The sequence below is a fragment of the Danio aesculapii genome, chromosome 5 (assembly GCF_903798145.1).
Source record: "Danio aesculapii chromosome 5, fDanAes4.1, whole genome shotgun sequence".
Taxonomy (NCBI): domain Eukaryota; kingdom Metazoa; phylum Chordata; class Actinopteri; order Cypriniformes; family Danionidae; genus Danio; species Danio aesculapii.
This window is the reverse complement of record NC_079439.1, coordinates 62,801,994-62,820,159: the sequence shown is the minus strand read 5'-3', so window position 1 is coordinate 62,820,159 and position 18,166 is coordinate 62,801,994. Positions and strand designations below refer to the sequence as shown.

At 40.5% G+C, this 18,166-nt stretch overlaps 21 non-coding genes across 21 annotated transcripts; all 21 read left to right on the top strand.

Moving 5' to 3' along the window:
- Nucleotides 1-7,211: 7,211 nt before the first annotated feature.
- trnat-cgu (transfer RNA threonine (anticodon CGU)) lies at nt 7,212-7,285 on the top strand. Its single transcript has one exon. It is a non-coding gene; the product is annotated as a tRNA-Thr (tRNA).
- A 267-nt stretch (nt 7,286-7,552) lies between these two features.
- On the top strand, nt 7,553-7,626 carry trnat-agu (transfer RNA threonine (anticodon AGU)). The gene has a single exon. It is a non-coding gene; the product is annotated as a tRNA-Thr (tRNA).
- A 79-nt stretch (nt 7,627-7,705) lies between these two features.
- On the top strand, nt 7,706-7,794 carry trnar-ucu (transfer RNA arginine (anticodon UCU)). The gene is given in 2 exon segments: nt 7,706-7,742; nt 7,759-7,794. It is a non-coding gene; the product is annotated as a tRNA-Arg (tRNA).
- A 1,104-nt stretch (nt 7,795-8,898) lies between these two features.
- trnat-cgu (transfer RNA threonine (anticodon CGU)) lies at nt 8,899-8,972 on the top strand. Its single transcript has one exon. It is a non-coding gene; the product is annotated as a tRNA-Thr (tRNA).
- Nucleotides 8,973-9,239: 267 nt separating this feature from the next.
- trnat-agu (transfer RNA threonine (anticodon AGU)) lies at nt 9,240-9,313 on the top strand. The gene has a single exon. It is a non-coding gene; the product is annotated as a tRNA-Thr (tRNA).
- Nucleotides 9,314-9,392: 79 nt separating this feature from the next.
- On the top strand, nt 9,393-9,481 carry trnar-ucu (transfer RNA arginine (anticodon UCU)). The gene is given in 2 exon segments: nt 9,393-9,429; nt 9,446-9,481. It is a non-coding gene; the product is annotated as a tRNA-Arg (tRNA).
- A 1,104-nt stretch (nt 9,482-10,585) lies between these two features.
- Nucleotides 10,586-10,659, top strand: trnat-cgu (transfer RNA threonine (anticodon CGU)). Its single transcript has one exon. It is a non-coding gene; the product is annotated as a tRNA-Thr (tRNA).
- Nucleotides 10,660-10,926: 267 nt separating this feature from the next.
- On the top strand, nt 10,927-11,000 carry trnat-agu (transfer RNA threonine (anticodon AGU)). Its single transcript has one exon. It is a non-coding gene; the product is annotated as a tRNA-Thr (tRNA).
- Nucleotides 11,001-11,079: 79 nt separating this feature from the next.
- trnar-ucu (transfer RNA arginine (anticodon UCU)) lies at nt 11,080-11,168 on the top strand. Its single transcript is given in 2 exon segments — nt 11,080-11,116; nt 11,133-11,168. It is a non-coding gene; the product is annotated as a tRNA-Arg (tRNA).
- A 1,105-nt stretch (nt 11,169-12,273) lies between these two features.
- Nucleotides 12,274-12,347, top strand: trnat-cgu (transfer RNA threonine (anticodon CGU)). The gene has a single exon. It is a non-coding gene; the product is annotated as a tRNA-Thr (tRNA).
- Nucleotides 12,348-12,614: 267 nt separating this feature from the next.
- Nucleotides 12,615-12,688, top strand: trnat-agu (transfer RNA threonine (anticodon AGU)). Its single transcript has one exon. It is a non-coding gene; the product is annotated as a tRNA-Thr (tRNA).
- Nucleotides 12,689-12,767: 79 nt separating this feature from the next.
- trnar-ucu (transfer RNA arginine (anticodon UCU)) lies at nt 12,768-12,856 on the top strand. The gene is given in 2 exon segments: nt 12,768-12,804; nt 12,821-12,856. It is a non-coding gene; the product is annotated as a tRNA-Arg (tRNA).
- A 1,106-nt stretch (nt 12,857-13,962) lies between these two features.
- Nucleotides 13,963-14,036, top strand: trnat-cgu (transfer RNA threonine (anticodon CGU)). The gene has a single exon. It is a non-coding gene; the product is annotated as a tRNA-Thr (tRNA).
- A 267-nt stretch (nt 14,037-14,303) lies between these two features.
- Nucleotides 14,304-14,377, top strand: trnat-agu (transfer RNA threonine (anticodon AGU)). Its single transcript has one exon. It is a non-coding gene; the product is annotated as a tRNA-Thr (tRNA).
- A 79-nt stretch (nt 14,378-14,456) lies between these two features.
- trnar-ucu (transfer RNA arginine (anticodon UCU)) lies at nt 14,457-14,545 on the top strand. The gene is given in 2 exon segments: nt 14,457-14,493; nt 14,510-14,545. It is a non-coding gene; the product is annotated as a tRNA-Arg (tRNA).
- Nucleotides 14,546-15,650: 1,105 nt separating this feature from the next.
- trnat-cgu (transfer RNA threonine (anticodon CGU)) lies at nt 15,651-15,724 on the top strand. The gene has a single exon. It is a non-coding gene; the product is annotated as a tRNA-Thr (tRNA).
- Nucleotides 15,725-15,991: 267 nt separating this feature from the next.
- Nucleotides 15,992-16,065, top strand: trnat-agu (transfer RNA threonine (anticodon AGU)). Its single transcript has one exon. It is a non-coding gene; the product is annotated as a tRNA-Thr (tRNA).
- A 79-nt stretch (nt 16,066-16,144) lies between these two features.
- On the top strand, nt 16,145-16,233 carry trnar-ucu (transfer RNA arginine (anticodon UCU)). The gene is given in 2 exon segments: nt 16,145-16,181; nt 16,198-16,233. It is a non-coding gene; the product is annotated as a tRNA-Arg (tRNA).
- Nucleotides 16,234-17,338: 1,105 nt separating this feature from the next.
- On the top strand, nt 17,339-17,412 carry trnat-cgu (transfer RNA threonine (anticodon CGU)). Its single transcript has one exon. It is a non-coding gene; the product is annotated as a tRNA-Thr (tRNA).
- A 267-nt stretch (nt 17,413-17,679) lies between these two features.
- Nucleotides 17,680-17,753, top strand: trnat-agu (transfer RNA threonine (anticodon AGU)). The gene has a single exon. It is a non-coding gene; the product is annotated as a tRNA-Thr (tRNA).
- A 79-nt stretch (nt 17,754-17,832) lies between these two features.
- trnar-ucu (transfer RNA arginine (anticodon UCU)) lies at nt 17,833-17,921 on the top strand. The gene is given in 2 exon segments: nt 17,833-17,869; nt 17,886-17,921. It is a non-coding gene; the product is annotated as a tRNA-Arg (tRNA).
- Nucleotides 17,922-18,166: the final 245 nt, after the last annotated feature.

The window sequence follows — 18,166 nt, the reverse complement described above, 5'->3', positions numbered from 1 at the left end:
AGTAGCGACGCTCCCAGCTTAACTACATTTCTCAGTAGCGTGAACTTTATAAATTCAATAGCTTTTCAGTAGCAAAGCTATTTTTTTAGTCAAGTAGCGCATCCACACAAGCTTCTTTTACCAATCGCAGTGAGAGCACCAACCTTCACTGAGCTGTGAGGCTGGTGTCTAGCCAATGAAGGTAAATCCATATGATGGTGAGTGATGATTTCTTCTTCTTCCTGTTTTATATATGGTTGACAACAAACTTTTTGGTGCGTTGCTGCCACCTCTCGCTCTGGTCGGTGACGTCACAAATCAATCATTGGGCTGACACGAGAAACTTGCTTGATGGAAAGATGACTGAGGGAGAGGGAGTAAACTATATTAATATATATATATATATATATATATATATATATATATATATATATATATATATATATATATATATATATATATATATATATATTATTGATACTACAATATGTAAGTTAGTGTAAATTAAAGCTTATTTGTAAATATTTCCCTTTACTATACATTACTATATTATTTTAAATGTGTAACACCTGGTTTTATTGTATTTTTTAGTTTTTGCTGTTATATACTATAATTTGTTTCTGTTTGGTACAATATTATTTACAGTAAATAACTGAACTGAACAATTCTGCCTCATATGATTCAATAACAGTTTTAGTGATCACTAAGATATGATTGATCATTTAAGTTTAATAATTCGATATAAAAATGAAAATTGCAAAAATAGCTTAAATGTAGCTAAGCTACTACACGTCTGAAGGCTTAAGCAATGTTTTCTTTCTTTTCCCTTTTTATTGTTAATGGATAGAACCTCAAAATACTCTTGGCGATGCTGGGGATTGAACTATATGCCCTTTTATTCCAACAGGGTTTTTTTTCCAATTCCAATTTTTTATTGTTTGGATAGAACCTTGCAAGGATCATTCATTTTCTTTTCAGCTTAGTCCCTTTATTAATCTGTGGTCACCACAGCAGACTGAACAGCCAACTTATCCAGCATATGTTTTATGCAGCGGATGCCTTTCCAGTTGCAAGCCATCACTGGAAAACAACCTCATTCACACACATACACTATGGACAATTCAACTATACAGCACCCAATTCTCCTATACAGCATGTCTTTGGACTTGTGGGGGAAACCAAAGCACCCGGAGGAAACCCACACCAACATGCAAACTCCAGACAGAAATGGTAACTGAGCCAGCCGAGGTTCGAACCAGCAACATTCTTGCTGTAAGTGCACCTTGTCGAGCCAGCAACATTCTTGCTGTGAGTGCACCTTGTTACTGTTGTGGACAGAACCTCATAAGCACAATTGATGCCAATACTGATTGTGCAGAAACTGCATACAGTTTTTTAGTAAATGATTCAAGAGATTTGGAGATGCTGGGATTTAACCCAGGACTTAATACATGCAAAGCATGTGCTGCTCTACCTTTTTTTTTTTTTTTTTTTAAATATTTCCAAATTTACAATACATACATGGCCGATGAGGTGCCATAGTGGGTAGCACAATCACTTCACAGCAAGAACGTCATTGGTTCGAGCCTTGGCTGGGTCAGTTGACATTTCTGTGTGGAGTTTGTAAGTTCTCCCTGTGTTTGCAAGGGTTTCCTCCGGGTGCTCTGGTTTCCCCCACAAGTCTAAAGACATGTGGTATAGGTGAGTTGGGTAAGCTAAATTGGCTGTAGTGTATGTATGGGATTGAGTGTGTATTGGTGTTTCCCAGTGATGGGTTGCAGCAGGAAGGGCATCTGTTGCGCAAAGCATATGCTGGATAATTTGGCAGTTTAATCCGCTGTGGCAACTATGATGGGGAATTCATTGTGTCTTGATGAATTTCTGATGAATTTATTACTCTCATTTATATGCCTATTTGAGTGATTTCCGTATTATTATTATGTATGTATCTTCAGTATTATTATGTATCTATCTTCATGTACAACACATGATCATACACATCTGCACACTCAGACATGCGCCCCCACTCAGTTGCCTCCAAAATATGATGACTCTAAAACTGCCTGTGAACTTTAGCTGAAGCTTACAGTTGACAGCTCAAGGTACAGTGAACAAGATATATTGCTGAGCATTGTTTTTGCTGATTTGCCACATTTGAAGTAGGAAGGAAAGACCTTAAATGGTCATGGGTAGGATCCCTAAAAAACCTGAGATTCTATTGGTGGTAAAGAAATTACTCAACAGGCTATGGGTAGGGAGCACCTCTGAGATTTGAAATCCCATAAGTGGAAAAGCTAATGGAGGTGTGTTAATGTATAAATTTGGGTGGGGTGATAAGACAAAGAAGCATATTTAAACTGTGTGCTAGCCTATACTCATCAGACACTCGAACGACCTGTGTCTGTTGTTACTGATGCAGTAACAATAAACTGCTTTGCCTAAAGACTTCGAAGATCTCAGACTTTGTTATTTTTTGAGAACTTTGACTTGGAAACTTAAAAAATATTTCGCAAACCAGAATCTTTTTTCCACAACATATTTGGCGCCCAACGTGGGGCTGGATCGAGGACATCGAAAGTGGTACTGGTAGCTCTTGGCAGCGGCTCACTCAGAGACCAAAAAAGGCGCGCCCTATTAACTGAGGTAAACATATTTGCTTTATTATTTTTTTACCTCTGTGAGAGTGGGCGCTGAGGGTGGACTAAGTACCTGAATTAGTTATTTATATGTACCTCACCAGTAAAAAGAACTCAGAAAATTGGAAATAATCTGATTAAACAAAATTGTAAAGAGATTAAAGTTTAATGTTTTAAGAGAAAGAGAAGAAATCTCCCAGGTCTTTAGAAAATTTGCATGCACTAACAAATAAATGTAGATGTGTGAATGCATGCATGGCTGTAAATAATATGCATTTGAGTTAAGGAATGTGACGCGATGAGCCGTGATGCCACGCAAAAGAGCGTGATGCCACGCGAGGGGGCGTGAGGAATTTGCGCTAGGTGACACGGGGTAGGATCGTTTTTTGGAAAGTGCATTATTGGGGCATTGGAAGATATTTGTGTCATGCTCAACTGAGATCTAAAAATAGATTCTCGCAGAAGAGCTCTGTGTGATGCTCAGCCGAGATCTAAAAAAGTAGATTCTTGCAGGCAGAGTTATGGACTAGAGAAGTGACCGCTGACCAAACCCCTTGAGTACTGAGAAAAAAAGGACTGGATCACCGTGAGTCGGCCTGTTGTTGATTTGTGTTGATTTATAATTTCTGTGAGATTTTGGATGGTGCAACGGATGTAGATTTATGTGTTATTTGTAAAAGCCCGGTCCAGGGGTTATGGGCAAATGAAATTAAATAAATGGAAGGAATTAGGATCAAACCAAAGTGTGTCCCTAGAATGAAAAATCCACTAAAATATTGGATGTGCAGATTAATAGGCCATTCTGAAAATTGGATCATTTGTGATAAAAATAAAGAAACGAAACCATTAATACCTAAAAAGGAAGAGATAACCATTGAGTAATATATATATCGTGATAAAATACATATTTCTTCTATCTCACCCTCTCTTTATTCTTTTCTTTTTTCCTTTCTTTTCTTCTCTTATCCTCCCATTTCCTTTTTCTCTCTCTTATTTTTCCTTTCCCCTCTTATTTTATTCTCACTTAAATAAAAAAAATTATTTAAAAATAAAGAAATTAAAACAAATTAAAGAAATGGATTTTGATAGACAATTTTTTGATAATATAAATATAAATGTAATATAAATGTATGATAAAGATAAATGTGCTTTGTGGATATGGCTGAGAAGGTTTGGGAGTTTATGTGCAGCATGTTTTGTGGAGGTTCTGTGAATTGACATGCCCAATGTGGACGAAATAGTACTAGTCGGCGGGATGGAGGTAGGCTTAGGCTCTCTGTGGAACAAAAATGATTGATTTTATTTTATTTAACAATTTTGCATTTATGATAAAAAGCGTCATTATATGACAGATGTGAAATTGCCACTTGTGTGACTTTGGTAGATCAAGTGTGGTTAATTGAAAACATTAACAGCGATTTTTTTCAGTATTTTTACAGTACTGTAAAGTACAAGCCTACACAAAAAAACTAGAAAGGATTTTACGTTTTAACTCTTATGTCATTCTGCTACTAACGGAAAATGTTTAGAATTTCCAATTACAGATGAAGGAGACTCAATCAGTGCAAGGAAATGCAGTTGAGGCCTAGAAAAAGGCTCATGACATGGTCAGCAAATGGTCAGAGGGTCAAAGCCCATACTACACTAACCAACTACAGTCATCCTGCACAGAATGTGAGAGGCCCAGGATATACTGGTAATGATCATCCCATGGGCAGCAAGAAAAGATCTTTAGCAATGGCTTGTGGAGAAGACATCCTGGTAAGGATGAAATATCCAAAACATTAATGAGAAAAGCAACACATTTAGAAAATGATGTGGACCAACTGATGATTTTATTTCAATAGACAATAAATTGGTAAGACTTTTAATTGGTAATTGGTAATTATTTTAATAAATTTAATCATTATAGAGTGAAGTATTGAGATTGAGAAAATGAAGTTAAAAATACATCGAAAATTTGGTAATTCATGAATGCTGTATAAGTGCTGACTAAAAATATATAACTATAAAGTAATGAATCATTCAAAGTCTGTTATTGAGGGAACTAAGCATTAATAAATACACAAAGGATGCCTAAATTAACATACATAATAAAGCATACTTAGAGAATGCATACTGACGTAACTTTGTATAAAAAAATGGCATTTTAAGTAAGAGTACATCTGCTGGTCTGGTATTATAAGTATTTAAAAAGCACACCAACAAACTAGGTACAGTATATACTGTGGTAATTTACCAACTAAAGTTTTAAAAATAAAAAGACCTAAGGCTATCAATATGAAAACTACGAGTCAACTTATCATCAAACCAGATACCTTAATTTTTATTAGATGCAACTTTTTCAATCTGTGTGCCATTTAAAGTTTTAATCTTGAAGTTGTTTATTGATAACCTGGATTGTGTAAAGATCATGCATTTAGTTTTTTTTTTTTGCTTTTTGCATTCAATAATTATTTTAAGCAACCAATGAACATTTAGAATGAGTTAAAAGCAAAAGAGTCTTTTGCCACTTTTTTAAATAATTGAAGCCATAGTGTAAATAATTGTGCCATCAGCATAAAAGTGTACATTTGTACATATGCAGATTCACCAAGATTTTACCGAGATCATTTCAGATTTTACCAAGCTCATTTATAAGAATAACCTTGAGGAACACCTGTCTTTACTGTTAAAGAAGCAGAGACACAATTTTCTATAGAAACACATTGAGTTATTCCAGTCAAATAATTATAGAACCGTTTTAACACTGTAGTACTAAACCTTATACATTTTAGCCTTTGCAACAACATATATCGATCCACAAAATCAAATGCTTTTGATAAATCTTTAAAGAGTGTAGCACATGATTGTTATCATCCAGTGCAGTGATTATATCATTAGTAACTGCTGCATTTATTGTGCTGTGCCATTGTCTAAAACAGAGATGCCCAAACTTAGGCCCGCAGTCCAAAGTTGGCCCATGATAACCTTTGATTTGGTCCGCCATCCTATCTGAGAAGAGAAGAAGAATGAAGGAGAAGCTTTAGACATTGTCATTTCAAATCTAATGTAACCTTTTATGTTTTTTTGTTAAACGATAACTGAAATGAAAATGTTTCAATTAAATAATGCAAATTGATTAAATTCACCTGATTGATGGAGGACAATGCAGAGACTGTGGTGAGCAAATCAAGACATTGCAGAGAAGGCAGATTCTGCTTGACTAGTGTTTTCGGCATTGAACTCCACTGTAGGGTTGGGTACCGAAACCTGGTGCCATTATAGCACCGGTACCTTTGTAACCGGTATGTACCAGATCAAATCAGCATATGAATTTCGGTGCCTAATTTCGGTGCCACTGGTGCTGCGACAAAGACGTAAGAAGCATCAAGGGGTGCATCAAAGGCATACATAGGTACGCATTGTCACGCTATCTCTAAACATTTAATCCTAAACAACTTTGAGGAATACAAACAGGCGATGTGAGGCTTTTGTTTTTGTTGCTTAGGGAACGGACGGACGCACGCAACGCACGCAGTACAGCGCATTCGGTGTGGGAGAACGACTCTCTGTCTCTGTCAGTGCTGCGCGCATTAGTTCCCCACATTCGCCAGGTGTTGACGCCCAAATTGACAACCTTTAAGCATTAATGAAGAAAGCAGTCCACCAAAAATTTGGAGATCCTGGGCTCAAATCCCAGCAGCGTCATAGTCGGGTGGTGCTTATGCTTGGTTCGCAGAGCTTAACGAAATTAATTATGCAATTGTAGAGCTTTGAGGCTTTTGGCTCCTTTAAAGGCATTCTCGTGCATCAAAATATAGACAGAGTAGTGGAAAAACAGTGAAAATTGCTTTCCCCCCACTGTCTTAGATGAAACAGTGTTTGGAATTATTGTATCCAGAGGTTTTTTCTTTTAGTGCTGAGACTAAGTTGGCAAGAGCACTTGTCTTGGGAACAGCAGGTCCTAGGTTCAAATCCAAACTGCACCTTTTCCTCAGATTATGGGAGAGTGGCTTTCTGATCTGAAACTATTTGCGTGGCCAATAGCATATGTTTGTCCTGATTTCCATTTTCCGAGCTGACACTGGGTTTGGATGTAATGCAACTGGAGGTTCCAATAAACACGTAACACATGATTAAGTATAGATTAAATAAAAACAAATTTATGCATTTTCTGCTTCGATCTTCAACAGAGACCAGGGTACCGGTAAGGTTTGAGACATAATCCTCCAGACTCTAAAAGACCAACTCCATCTTGTCAGCATTTTCTGCATCCTGACATGTTGGTTTTTGTTGAGTAATGTTTTTTTCTTCGATTTTTTATCAGACAAATGTCTCTTCCGAAGAATCTTTGTGGTGCTGTGTCTTAGCTGGTCAAACGCCTGTCTTGTAAATAGAAGATCCTGGGCTCAAATCCCAGCAGCGTCTTAGTCCAGGTGGTGCTCGTGCATGGTTCGCAGAGATTAATGAAACAAATCATGCAATTGTAAAGCTTTGAGGCTTAATGAATAGTGCGACAAACTGAGTTAATCAATCTCTTTGGTTGTCTCTTTAAGACTTGCTGTCTTTTTTTAGTCTCTTTGTGCAAAAACGTCTTGTAGTCTTTTCAGTGGTGGCGCTGTGGCTTAGTTGGTCAAAGCGTCTGTCTCGTAAACAGGAGATCCTGGGTTCAAATCCCAGCAGTGCCTAATGTACAGGTGCCAGAATAGCTTCTTCTTAAAAGTTACTAGTGTTTGCACAGCGAGCTGTTTAGCAGTCTGTTTCTTAAGAAAACTCAAATCCTCGAGAATGCTGCTAGTTCAAGAGGGCTTTGGACAATGGATTTATATAGCATTATGTGGTAATGCATAACTAATTGGACTTTAATATTTCAAGTCCAGACATTCGCACATGCAGTCCTACTGTTGTATGTTTTTCTTATTCGATTAAACAATTAGGCCCTCTGACAGCTATGTGGCGCTGTGGCTTAGTTGGTCAAAGCGCCTGTCTAGTAAACAGGAGATCCTGGGTTCAAATCCCAGCAGTGCCTTGTCCGCAGTGAGCAGTGCTTTTATGGGCTTGAGAGTACCACAAGGTGCTTCCTGCTCGAACAGTGCTAAACAAAGCAGGGCTCTGTGGCGCAATGGATAGCGCATTGGACTTCTAGGCTGTGAACTAAGTCATTCAAAGGTTGTGGGTTCGAGTCCCACCAGAGTCGCTAGCTTCTTCCTTTTTCTTCACTGCCTCAGGTGTGGTGCGTTTCCAACATTTTAGGCATCTGTCCATCCCGTTTTGCTTCTTTCTTTCATTGCGCAGTGAAGGCTCAGAGACTAGGGTACTCTACAATGAAGCTGATGACTTAATTGAGCCGTTTTAAATAAGGGAGATTAGAAAAAGGTGCAGGGCCGAGTGGGCTTGAGGAATGACTCGAAGGCAAACTGTGGTTTTGGGCAAAAGTGACTACCACCTGTTGTTGAGATCAAGCCTTTTGGATTTGTCGTGCAGAGGCCTCTTTCTGCAAATGCAAAGTAATTGAGTAGAAAGCATAGTGAAAATTGCTTTCCCCCCACTGTCTTAGATGAAACAGTGTTTGGAATTATTGTATCCAGAGGTTTTTTCTTTTAGTGCTGAGACTAAGTTGGCAAGAGCACTTGTCTTGGGAACAGCAGGTCCTAGGTTCAAATCCAAACTGCACCTTTTCCTCAGATTATGGGAGAGTGGCTTTCTGATCCGAAACTATTTGCGTGGCCAATAGCATATGTTTGTCCTGATTTCCATTTTCCGAGCTGACACTGGGTTTGGATGTAATGCAACTGGAGGTTCCAATAAACACGTAACACATGATTAAGTATAGATTAAATAAAAATAAATTTATGCATTTTCTGCTTCGATCTTCAACAGAGACCAGGGTACCGGTAAGGTTTGAGACATAATCCTCCAGACTCTAAAAGACCAACTCCATCTTGTCAGCATTTTCTGCATCCTGACATGTTGGTTTTTGTTGAGTAATGTTTTTTTCTTCGATTTTTTATCAGACAAATGTCTCTTCCGAAGAATCTTTGTGGTGCTGTGTCTTAGCTGGTCAAACGCCTGTCTTGTAAATAGAAGATCCTGGGCTCAAATCCCAGCAGCGTCTTAGTCCAGGTGGTGCTCGTGCATGGTTCGCAGAGATTAATGAAACAAATCATGCAATTGTAAAGCTTTGAGGCTTAATGAATAGTGCGACAAACTGAGTTAATCAATCTCTTTGGTTGTCTCTTTAAGACTTGCTGTCTTTTTTTAGTCTCTTTGTGCAAAAACGTCTTGTAGTCTTTTCAATGGTGGCGCTGTGGCTTAGTTGGTCAAAGCGTCTGTCTCGTAAACAGGAGATCCTGGGTTCAAATCCCAGCAGTGCCTAATGTACAGGTGCCAGAATAGCTTCTTCTTAAAAGTTACTAGTGTTTGCACAGCGAGCTGTTTAGCAGTCTGTTTCTTAAGAAAACTCAAATCCTCGAGAATGCTGCTAGTTCAAGAGGGCTTTGGACAATGGATTTATATAGCATTATGTGGTAATGCATAACTAATTGGACTTTAATATTTCAAGTCCAGACATTCGCACATGCAGTCCTACTGTTGTATGTTTTTCTTATTCGATTAAACAATTAGGCCCTCTGACAGCTATGTGGCGCTGTGGCTTAGTTGGTCAAAGCGCCTGTCTAGTAAACAGGAGATCCTGGGTTCAAATCCCAGCAGTGCCTTGTCCGCAGTGAGCAGTGCTTTTATGGGCTTGAGAGTACCACAAGGTGCTTCCTGCTCGAACAGTGCTAAACAAAGCAGGGCTCTGTGGCGCAATGGATAGCGCATTGGACTTCTAGGCTGTGAACTAAGTCATTCAAAGGTTGTGGGTTCGAGTCCCACCAGAGTCGCTAGCTTCTTCCTTTTTCTTCACTGCCTCAGGTGTGGTGCGTTTCCAACATTTTAGGCATCTGTCCATCCCGTTTTGCTTCTTTCTTTCATTGCGCAGTGAAGGCTCAGAGACTAGGGTACTCTACAATGAAGCTGATGACTTAATTGAGCCGTTTTAAATAAGGGAGATTAGAAAAAGGTGCAGGGCCGAGTGGGCTTGAGGAATGACTCGAAGGCAAACTGTGGTTTTGGGCAAAAGTGACTACCACCTGTTGTTGAGATCAAGCCTTTTGGATTTGTCGTGCAGAGGCCTCTTTCTGCAAATGCAAAGTAATTGAGTAGAAAGCATAGTGAAAATTGCTTTCCCCCCACTGTCTTAGATGAAACAGTGTTTGGAATTATTGTATCCAGAGGTTTTTTCTTTTAGTGCTGAGACTAAGTTGGCAAGAGCACTTGTCTTGGGAACAGCAGGTCCTAGGTTCAAATCCAAACTGCACCTTTTCCTCAGATTATGGGAGAGTGGCTTTCTGATCCGAAACTATTTGCGTGGCCAATAGCATATGTTTGTCCTGATTTCCATTTTCCGAGCTGACACTGGGTTTGGATGTAATGCAACTGGAGGTTCCAATAAACACGTAACACATGATTAAGTATAGATTAAATAAAAATAAATTTATGCATTTTCTGCTTCGATCTTCAACAGAGACCAGGGTACCGGTAAGGTTTGAGACATAATCCTCCAGACTCTAAAAGACCAACTCCATCTTGTCAGCATTTTCTGCATCCTGACATGTTGGTTTTTGTTGAGTAATGTTTTTTTCTTCGATTTTTTATCAGACAAATGTCTCTTCCGAAGAATCTTTGTGGTGCTGTGTCTTAGCTGGTCAAACGCCTGTCTTGTAAATAGAAGATCCTGGGCTCAAATCCCAGCAGCGTCTTAGTCCAGGTGGTGCTCGTGCATGGTTCGCAGAGATTAATGAAACAAATCATGCAATTGTAAAGCTTTGAGGCTTAATGAATAGTGCGACAAACTGAGTTAATCAATCTCTTTGGTTGTCTCTTTAAGACTTGCTGTCTTTTTTTAGTCTCTTTGTGCAAAAACGTCTTGTAGTCTTTTCAATGGTGGCGCTGTGGCTTAGTTGGTCAAAGCGTCTGTCTCGTAAACAGGAGATCCTGGGTTCAAATCCCAGCAGTGCCTAATGTACAGGTGCCAGAATAGCTTCTTCTTAAAAGTTACTAGTGTTTGCACAGCGAGCTGTTTAGCAGTCTGTTTCTTAAGAAAACTCAAATCCTCGAGAATGCTGCTAGTTCAAGAGGGCTTTGGACAATGGATTTATATAGCATTATGTGGTAATGCATAACTAATTGGACTTTAATATTTCAAGTCCAGACATTCGCACATGCAGTCCTACTGTTGTATGTTTTTCTTATTCGATTAAACAATTAGGCCCTCTCACAGCTATGTGGCGCTGTGGCTTAGTTGGTCAAAGCGCCTGTCTAGTAAACAGGAGATCCTGGGTTCAAATCCCAGCAGTGCCTTGTCCGCAGTGAGCAGTGCTTTTATGGGCTTGAGAGTACCACAAGGTGCTTCCTGCTCGAACAGTGCTAAACAAAGCAGGGCTCTGTGGCGCAATGGATAGCGCATTGGACTTCTAGGCTGTGAACTAAGTCATTCAAAGGTTGTGGGTTCGAGTCCCACCAGAGTCGCTAGCTTCTTCCTTTTTCTTCACTGCCTCAGGTGTGGTGCGTTTCCAACATTTTAGACATCTGTCCATCCCGTTTTGCTTCTTTCTTTTATTGCGCAGTGAAGGCTCAGAGACTAGGGTACTCTACAATGAAGCTGATGACTTAATTGAGCCGTTTTAAATAAGGGAGATTAGAAAAAGGTGCAGGGCCGAGTGGGCTTGAGGAATGACTCGAAGGCAAACTGTGGTTTTGGGCAAAAGTGACTACCACCTGTTGTTGAGATCAAGCCTTTTGGATTTGTCGTGCAGAGGCCTCTTTCTGCAAATGCAAAGTAATTGAGTAGAAAGCATAGTGAAAATTGCTTTCCCCCCACTGTCTTAGATGAAACAGTGTTTGGAATTATTGTATCCAGAGGTTTTTTCTTTTAGTGCTGAGACTAAGTTGGCAAGAGCACTTGTCTTGGGAACAGCAGGTCCTAGGTTCAAATCCAAACTGCACCTTTTCCTCAGATTATGGGAGAGTGGCTTTCTGATCTGAAACTATTTGCGTGGCCAATAGCATATGTTTGTCCTGATTTCCATTTTCCGAGCTGACACTGGGTTTGGATGTAATGCAACTGGAGGTTCCAATAAACACGTAACACATGATTAAGTATAGATTAAATAAAAATAAATTTATGCATTTTCTGCTTCGATCTTCAACAGAGACCAGGGTACCGGTAAGGTTTGAGACATAATCCTCCAGACTCTAAAAGACCAACTCCATCTTGTCAGCATTTTCTGCATCCTGACATGTTGGTTTTTGTTGAGTAATGTTTTTTTCTTCGATTTTTTATCAGACAAATGTCTCTTCCGAAGAATCTTTGTGGTGCTGTGTCTTAGCTGGTCAAACGCCTGTCTTGTAAATAGAAGATCCTGGGCTCAAATCCCAGCAGCGTCTTAGTCCAGGTGGTGCTCGTGCATGGTTCGCAGAGATTAATGAAACAAATCATGCAATTGTAAAGCTTTGAGGCTTAATGAATAGTGCGACAAACTGAGTTAATCAATCTCTTTGGTTGTCTCTTTAAGACTTGCTGTCTTTTTTTTAGTCTCTTTGTGCAAAAACGTCTTGTAGTCTTTTCAGTGGTGGCGCTGTGGCTTAGTTGGTCAAAGCGTCTGTCTCGTAAACAGGAGATCCTGGGTTCAAATCCCAGCAGTGCCTAATGTACAGGTGCCAGAATAGCTTCTTCTTAAAAGTTACTAGTGTTTGCACAGCGAGCTGTTTAGCAGTCTGTTTCTTAAGAAAACTCAAATCCTCGAGAATGCTGCTAGTTCAAGAGGGCTTTGGACAATGGATTTATATAGCATTATGTGGTAATGCATAACTAATTGGACTTTAATATTTCAAGTCCAGACATTCGCACATGCAGTCCTACTGTTGTATGTTTTTCTTATTCGATTAAACAATTAGGCCCTCTCACAGCTATGTGGCGCTGTGGCTTAGTTGGTCAAAGCGCCTGTCTAGTAAACAGGAGATCCTGGGTTCAAATCCCAGCAGTGCCTTGTCCGCAGTGAGCAGTGCTTTTATGGGCTTGAGAGTACCACAAGGTGCTTCCTGCTCGAACAGTGCTAAACAAAGCAGGGCTCTGTGGCGCAATGGATAGCGCATTGGACTTCTAGGCTGTGAACTAAGTCATTCAAAGGTTGTGGGTTCGAGTCCCACCAGAGTCGCTAGCTTCTTCCTTTTTCTTCACTGCCTCAGGTGTGGTGCGTTTCCAACATTTTAGACATCTGTCCATCCCGTTTTGCTTCTTTCTTTTATTGCGCAGTGAAGGCTCAGAGACTAGGGTACTCTACAATGAAGCTGATGACTTAATTGAGCCGTTTTAAATAAGGGAGATTAGAAAAAGGTGCAGGGCCGAGTGGGCTTGAGGAATGACTCGAAGGCAAACTGTGGTTTTGGGCAAAAGTGACTACCACCTGTTGTTGAGATCAAGCCTTTTGGATTTGTCGTGCAGAGGCCTCTTTCTGCAAATGCAAAGTAATTGAGTAGAAAGCATAGTGAAAATTGCTTTCCCCCCACTGTCTTAGATGAAACAGTGTTTGGAATTATTGTATCCAGAGGTTTTTTCTTTTAGTGCTGAGACTAAGTTGGCAAGAGCACTTGTCTTGGGAACAGCAGGTCCTAGGTTCAAATCCAAACTGCACCTTTTCCTCAGATTATGGGAGAGTGGCTTTCTGATCCTGAAACTATTTGCGTGGCCAATAGCATATGTTTGTCCTGATTTCCATTTTCCGAGCTGACACTGGGTTCGGATGTAATGCAACTGGAGGTTCCAATAAACACGTAACACATGATTAAGTATAGATTAAATAAAAATAAATTTATGCATTTTCTGCTTCGATCTTCAACAGAGACCAGGGTACCGGTAAGGTTTGAGACATAATCCTCCAGACTCTAAAAGACCAACTCCATCTTGTCAGCATTTTCTGCATCCTGACATGTTGGTTTTTGTTGAGTAATGTTTTTTTCTTCGATTTTTTATCAGACAAATGTCTCTTCCGAAGAATCTTTGTGGTGCTGTGTCTTAGCTGGTCAAACGCCTGTCTTGTAAATAGAAGATCCTGGGCTCAAATCCCAGCAGCGTCTTAGTCCAGGTGGTGCTCGTGCATGGTTCGCAGAGATTAATGAAACAAATCATGCAATTGTAAAGCTTTGAGGCTTAATGAATAGTGCGACAAACTGAGTTAATCAATCTCTTTGGTTGTCTCTTTAAGACTTGCTGTCTTTTTTTTAGTCTCTTTGTGCAAAAACGTCTTGTAGTCTTTTCAGTGGTGGCGCTGTGGCTTAGTTGGTCAAAGCGTCTGTCTCGTAAACAGGAGATCCTGGGTTCAAATCCCAGCAGTGCCTAATGTACAGGTGCCAGAATAGCTTCTTCTTAAAAGTTACTAGTGTTTGCACAGCGAGCTGTTTAGCAGTCTGTTTCTTAAGAAAACTCAAATCCTCGAGAATGCTGCTAGTTCAAGAGGGCTTTGGACAATGGATTTATATAGCATTATGTGGTAATGCATAACTAATTGGACTTTAATATTTCAAGTCCAGACATTCGCACATGCAGTCCTACTGTTGTATGTTTTTCTTATTCGATTAAACAATTAGGCCCTCTGACAGCTTTGTGGCGCTGTGGCTTAGTTGGTCAAAGCGCCTGTCTAGTAAACAGGAGATCCTGGGTTCAAATCCCAGCAGTGCCTTGTCCGCAGTGAGCAGTGCTTTTATGGGCTTGAGAGTACCACAAGGTGCTTCCTGCTCGAACAGTGCTAAACAAAGCAGGGCTCTGTGGCGCAATGGATAGCGCATTGGACTTCTAGGCTGTGAACTAAGTCATTCAAAGGTTGTGGGTTCGAGTCCCACCAGAGTCGCTAGCTTCTTCCTTTTTCTTCACTGCCTCAGGTGTGGTGCGTTTCCAACATTTTAGGCATCTGTCCATCCCGTTTTGCTTCTTTCTTTCATTGCGCAGTGAAGGCTCAGAGACTAGGGTACTCTACAATGAAGCTGATGACTTAATTGAGCCGTTTTAAATAAGGGAGATTAGAAAAAGGTGCAGGGCCGAGTGGGCTTGAGGAATGACTCGAAGGCAAACTGTGGTTTTGGGCAAAAGTGACTACCACCTGTTGTTGAGATCAAGCCTTTTGGATTTGTCGTGCAGAGGCCTCTTTCTGCAAATGCAAAGTAATTGAGTAGAAAGCATAGTAAAAATTGCTTTCCCCCCACTGTCTTAGATGAAACAGTGTTTGGAATTATTGTATCCAGAGGTTTTTTCTTTTAGTGCTGAGACTAAGTTGGCAAGAGCACTTGTCTTGGGAACAGCAGGTCCTAGGTTCAAATCCAAACTGCACCTTTTCCTCAGATTATGGGAGAGTGGCTTTCTGATCTGAAACTATTTGCGTGGCCAATAGCATATGTTTGTCCTGATTTCCATTTTCCGAGCTGACACTGGGTTTGGATGTAATGCAACTGGAGGTTCCAATAAACACGTAACACATGATTAAGTATAGATTAAATAAAAATAAATTTATGCATTTTCTGCTTCGATCTTCATCAGAGACCAGGGTACCGGTAAGGTTTGAGACATAATCCTCCAGACTCTAAAAGACCAACTCCATCTTGTCAGCATTTTCTGCATCCTGACATGTTGGTTTTTGTTGAGTAATGTTTTTTTCTTCGATTTTTTATCAGACAAATGTCTCTTCCGAAGAATCTTTGTGGTGCTGTGTCTTAGCTGGTCAAACGCCTGTCTTGTAAATAGAAGATCCTGGGCTCAAATCCCAGCAGCGTCTTAGTCCAGGTGGTGCTCGTGCATGGTTCGCAGAGATTAATGAAACAAATCATGCAATTGTAAAGCTTTGAGGCTTAATGAAAAGTGCGACAAACTGAGTTAATCAATCTCTTTGGTTGTCTCTTTAAGACTTGCTGTCTTTTTTTTAGTCTCTTTGTGCAAAAACGTCTTGTAGTCTTTTCAGTGGTGGCGCTGTGGCTTAGTTGGTCAAAGCGTCTGTCTCGTAAACAGGAGATCCTGGGTTCAAATCCCAGCAGTGCCTAATGTACAGGTGCCAGAATAGCTTTTTCTTAAAAGTTACTAGTGTTTGCACAGCGAGCTGTTTAGCAGTCTGTTTCTTAAGAAAACTCAAGTCCTCGAGAATGCTGCTAGTTCAAGAGGGCTTTGGACAGTGGATTTATATAGCATTATGTGGTAATGCATAACTAATTGGACTTTAATATTTCAAGTCCAGACATTCGCACATGCAGTCCTACTGTTGTATGTTTTTCTTATTCGATTAAACAACTAGGCCCTCTGACAGCTATGTGGCGCTGTGGCTTAGTTGGTCAAAGCACCTGTCTAGTAAACAGGAGATCCTGGGTTCAAATCCCAGCAGTGCCTTGTCCGCAGTGAGCAGTGCTTTTATGGGCTTGAGAGTACCACAAGGTGCTTCCTGCTCAAATAGTGCTAAACAAAGCAGGGCTCTGTGGCGCAATGGATAGCGCATTGGACTTCTAGGCGGTGAACTAAGTCATTCAAAGGTTGTGGGTTCGAGTCCCACCAGAGTCGCTAGCTTCTTCCTTTTTCTTCACTGCCTCAGGTGTGGTGCGTTTCCAACATTTTAGGCATCTGTCCATCCCGTTTTGCTTCTTTCTTTCATTGCGCAGTGAAGGCTCAGAGACTAGGGTACTCTACAATGAAGCTGATGACTTAATTGAGCCGTTTTAAATAAGGGAGATTAGAAAAAGGTGCAGGGCCGAGTGGGCTTGAGGAATGACTCGAAGGCAAACTGTGGTTTTGGGCAAAAGTGACTACCACCTGTTGTTGAGATCAAGCCTTTTGGATTTGTCGTGCAGAGGCCTCTTTCTGCAAATGCAAAGTAATTGAGTAGAAAGCATAGTAAAAATTGCTTTCCCCCCACTGTCTTAGATGAAACAGTGTTTGGAATTATTGTATCCAGAGGTTTTTTCTTTTAGTGCTGAGACTAAGTTGGCAAGAGCACTTGTCTTGGGAACAGCAGGTCCTAGGTTCAAATCCAAACTGCACCTTTTCCTCAGATTATGGGAGAGTGGCTTTCTGATCTGAAACTATTTGCGTGGCCAATAGCATATGTTTGTCCTGATTTCCATTTTCCGAGCTGACACTGGGTTTGGATGTAATGCAACTGGAGGTTCCAATAAACACGTAACACATGATTAAGTATAGATTAAATAAAAATAAATTTATGCATTTTCTGCTTCGATCTTCATCAGAGACCAGGGTACCGGTAAGGTTTGAGACATAATCCTCCAGACTCTAAAAGACCAACTCCATCTTGTCAGCATTTTCTGCATCCTGACATGTTGGTTTTTGTTGAGTAATGTTTTTTTCTTCGATTTTTTATCAGACAAATGTCTCTTCCGAAGAATCTTTGTGGTGCTGTGTCTTAGCTGGTCAAACGCCTGTCTTGTAAATAGAAGATCCTGGGCTCAAATCCCAGCAGCGTCTTAGTCCAGGTGGTGCTCGTGCATGGTTCGCAGAGATTAATGAAACAAATCATGCAATTGTAAAGCTTTGAGGCTTAATGAATAGTGCGACAAACTGAGTTAATCAATCTCTTTGGTTGTCTCTTTAAGACTTGCTGTCTTTTTTTTAGTCTCTTTGTGCAAAAACGTCTTGTAGTCTTTTCAGTGGTGGCGCTGTGGCTTAGTTGGTCAAAGCGTCTGTCTCGTAAACAGGAGATCCTGGGTTCAAATCCCAGCAGTGCCTAATGTACAGGTGCCAGAATAGCTTCTTCTTAAAAGTTACTAGTGTTTGCACAGCGAGCTGTTTAGCAGTCTGTTTCTTAAGAAAACTCAAATCCTCGAGAATGCTGCTAGTTCAAGAGGGCTTTGGACAATGGATTTATATAGCATTATGTGGTAATGCATAACTAATTGGACTTTAATATTTCAAGTCCAGACATTCGCACATGCAGTCCTACTGTTGTATGTTTTTCTTATTCGATTAAACAATTAGGCCCTCTGACAGCTATGTGGCGCTGTGGCTTAGTTGGTCAAAGCGCCTGTCTAGTAAACAGGAGATCCTGGGTTCAAATCCCAGCAGTGCCTTGTCCGCAGTGAGCAGTGCTTTTATGGGCTTGAGAGTACCACAAGGTGCTTCCTGCTCGAACAGTGCTAAACAAAGCAGGGCTCTGTGGCGCAATGGATAGCGCATTGGACTTCTAGGCTGTGAACTAAGTCATTCAAAGGTTGTGGGTTCGAGTCCCACCAGAGTCGCTAGCTTCTTCCTTTTTCTTCACTGCCTCAGGTGTGGTGCGTTTCCAACATTTTAGGCATCTGTCCATCCCGTTTTGCTTCTTTCTTTCATTGCGCAGTGAAGGCTCAGAGACTAGGGTACTCTACAATGAAGCTGATGACTTAATTGAGCCGTTTTAAATAAGGGAGATTAGAAAAAGGTGCAGGGCCGAGTGGGCTTGAGGAATGACTCGAAGGCAAACTGTGGTTTTGGGCAAAAGTGACTA